This window comes from Triticum dicoccoides, chromosome 1A, assembly GCF_002162155.2.
Source record: "Triticum dicoccoides isolate Atlit2015 ecotype Zavitan chromosome 1A, WEW_v2.0, whole genome shotgun sequence".
In the NCBI taxonomy this organism is placed as follows: domain Eukaryota; kingdom Viridiplantae; phylum Streptophyta; class Magnoliopsida; order Poales; family Poaceae; genus Triticum; species Triticum dicoccoides.
The window spans coordinates 121,380,768-121,384,405 of record NC_041380.1 but is presented as its reverse complement, the minus strand read 5'-3'; positions in this window follow the sequence as shown (position 1 = coordinate 121,384,405).

The window sequence follows — 3,638 nt, the reverse complement described above, 5'->3', positions numbered from 1 at the left end:
ACAAGCAATGAGGAATAGCCACGTCAGTGCTACACGAGATTTTCTGTTTCACTTTCCATAACCGACCCTAGTTTTTACCGTGTATATCCCGCCGACTCGGGCAGCTGATATCATTCCGTTCCACAAAATCAGGCATAGGTAGTTTGAAGCTCTTGGGCCGCCAACAGTAAGTTGGCCCATTCCAACCCCCTCGACAAGCAGTATGACCCAATAAGCTGCACGAATGGCACCTCTGGAGCCCAGGACAACCAGGACTATAATGATCAGTACGATTACACGCTAGACAGGTTTGTAACTTACGGACCAACATGCATGAACCTACCCGTTCATACTGATATTCAGGACACAAACATTGATCGATAAGGCGGATACAATGTTGGCAAAAAATACCTGGGCAGTCCGATGCAAGATGGCCATGACGAGAGCAACTTGAGCATTTGAGCAAACGAGAATCAATATATTCTTGAGTTGGCACATCTAAAATCTGGACCATAGAGGAGACTTCAGCATTAGAATAACCCGCTTGCCAACCATCCATAATATGGTATAACTTTTCATTAGAAATGGACTGCCAATATGATTCCTTAAAACGAGATCCCTTGAAAGAAGGCATGACGTGCACATTATCCTTTCCAGAACAAACAAAATCTCCCAGCCGGATATTTAGCTCGTGATCCGCAATCACGGGAAAGTTGAACTGTCCAAAAGAGATACCTTCGGTGGCTGGCGGCCGTCTCAACTCCGGCGAGGAAACTTGTGTGTCACCTCGCAAAGGCGCCGAAAGTTGAGCATCCATTTTCAGCTGATCAAGTTTACTCTGTTGATCTTGAAGCCATTTAGATTTAACAGCCATAGGACGCGAGCCCACCTCAGGAAGAAAACTGTCCGCATGTCAACCAATTTCATTATGAACACAGCCCAGATCAGGAACTCCACGAAACAGATGAAAATGAAAAATGAAATCTGGCCAAATCTGATCCTTAAGTCCATAAATAAAATGACCCACACGATTTGAGGCTACCGAGAACCAAAAACGGTGATCACTTAGTTGCAAAACCCTAAACCTCGAGCTGAGACCACCGATGCAAGATTGGAGCGCCAGGGCCACTGATTCCTCTGCCAACGTGAATGATGCCGACGAGAAAGAAATGACAAGGAAGAATTCCTTGGAGGATCCAGGGTTGGCCAAAGAGAAGTGCACCGTGGACCCAAAATTGGCACGTACCTGAGATTCAATCGCCAAACCCGGAGAGAAGTCCCAATGGAGGAGACTCTCCATGACTATGTGGTGGCTGCCACGGCCGGAGTGGCCCGTGACAGGGGAGGGTGGCCGCCGGGGCCGGAGTGGCCACCGGCGGTGGTCGCCGAGGGAGTCACCTAGGAGAGGGAGTCGCCTAGGAAATGGACAAAGTTGAGGATGAGGAAGAGGATGATGATGGTTCCCCTGCGGTATTGTGGCCAAGATGCGGACTCCCGACGCCGTCTTTGCCACATGCCGATGACCCTCAAGTATATATTCCTTCAAAACCTGCCTTACTCTACTGCCCCAGCTCCCTTCGTGTGGATCGTTTTCTACTTTTGTCCGCTGTTCCAAAGCCACCTAGACTTCTACTATTATTAGAAGTAAAGCTAGTTCATACAGTCGACTCAAAGCGTTGGTTCAAACAGGGAAGAAAGTGGGAAAGTTGTAGCATGAATCTAGGACTTGGTTCTAAGAGGAAATGGGGGAAAGTAGTAATATCTATCACTGTTTAAATAACCATATTTCGTATTTGCACAAACAGGGATGTCTGTCTCCATATCATTTCGGGATGTTTGTCTCCGTATCGTTTCTATCCGCGCAATCAAAAGCACACACCTCAGTTTTAGTACAACTGCGCAAAATGAGATGGCTATCCCTCGTTGCTGTCGTCTAACCTCCCGTCTTCAAGGTATCCCTACATTGGTAGTAACTAAGGTAGAATGACCAACGCAATCTAAAAGAAGCTGATTCGTACGTTTTACTTCCTAATTGCAGTGCAGGGACGAGCGAAAACAACTGCATCCTAGTCCGGAATGCACTTTCTACCAGTTCATCCCTGGACCGAGGACTAGCTGGCACGGCTGCACAACGGTTTTTTGGACAGGTGCGCGGACAAGAGGCATTGTGGTCTGCTTATTTCTGCAAATAGCAGTGCTTAAATTTAGTGGAATGCACAAGCATTTCAGCTGGTCAGTACACGGCATGGTTCAGTTCAGCATTCCAGCTGAGACCACAATTATAATTGGTTATTCTGGAATGAGGGAACCTAACCCAGAATGGTGGCAACAAGAAAAAACAAAAGTGAACTCTAGGAAATTTAAGCCTGCTGGGAGGCCCTTTGCTCAGAGAAGCCTTGCTTGTTTTTTCCTGATTTGTAAACCTTCTCACAACTTTGTCTTTTGGTGTGAACTAGTATATGTTTGTTATGTTCTATGAATCATTGAGATGTATAAAATTGCTTTAACTTATGCTTTTCAAGTTTTTTATGAAGACGAGTTTAATGTGAGTGTTCCACATGAGCCTGGACTAGCATGTGAACATTTGGAATTTATTACATTGTGGCCTCAATTAACTACATGAACCACTGTAACAAGATACATAGTTGCTTATATGTCAGACATCAGATTGTTGATTGTTAGCTGGTCGATAGCCTAGTGTTGAAGCGAGCTGAGCCAATGTGCCGTGTTTTGCACAACTGCTTACAAGTGGGGTAGCACCAACAATGTTTACAAGTACTTATGTATACATCGGCGCATGGTTCTCGAATGAGTGCTCTATTTCATCAAAACTCACACTGCTCGTATGATAAACCGTGACAACTTATGTCTTACCATGCCATATTCATGAAAAAACTAGTGAGGACGCATCTGTTTCGGCAACAATTATGATGGTTCTCACATGATTCACGGGCACACAAAAGTAGCAGCAGTTCCCATAGCCAGATTCAAACAGAGTACTAGCCCCAGAGGGTTCGATAACAGGCAAGGTTCGGATAATTAGACACAATCCAAACTACTATTAAACACTAGCTGGGGCAACTATTTCATGCCTCGATCTAATTTGGGCTGGACACAAGACGGACCTTGCCATGAACATCATCGAGGATGTCCCACAGCAGCTCAATCCTGTGAACCTTCATGAAGACAACCTTGTGGCCTTGCCACTGATAAACTTGTTTGTGGAGGCATGCCACGTCATCTTCCTACGTAAGCTTGACTAGAACAGTATTCCTTACAAACGAAGGAGTAGCTTTGAACTTCTTGTGCTTTAGTACACCCTGGACAACACGCCTGACAACAGTGAGGCTGGAATATAACTCTTCATTGGTATAACCGCAAATGGCTTCCAGGATCCAACAGCCTAAGAACTCTGTTTTACCAGTGCTTATATTCAGGTCGTCCGCCTCATAGCGAGTGACATGTACAACCACACAATCCTTGTCTGCATCAGGGCTCTAATTGAAACAGAAACAAATTCTGAATTACTTTTCAGTATAAGAAACACAAGTTATTTAAACCACTATGTATAGCATGGCATCGAAGCTAATAAAATTTTGCATTATTAATCACCACATACTTCCTTTTCTAAAAAAATCACCACATACTTAGATGAAAAA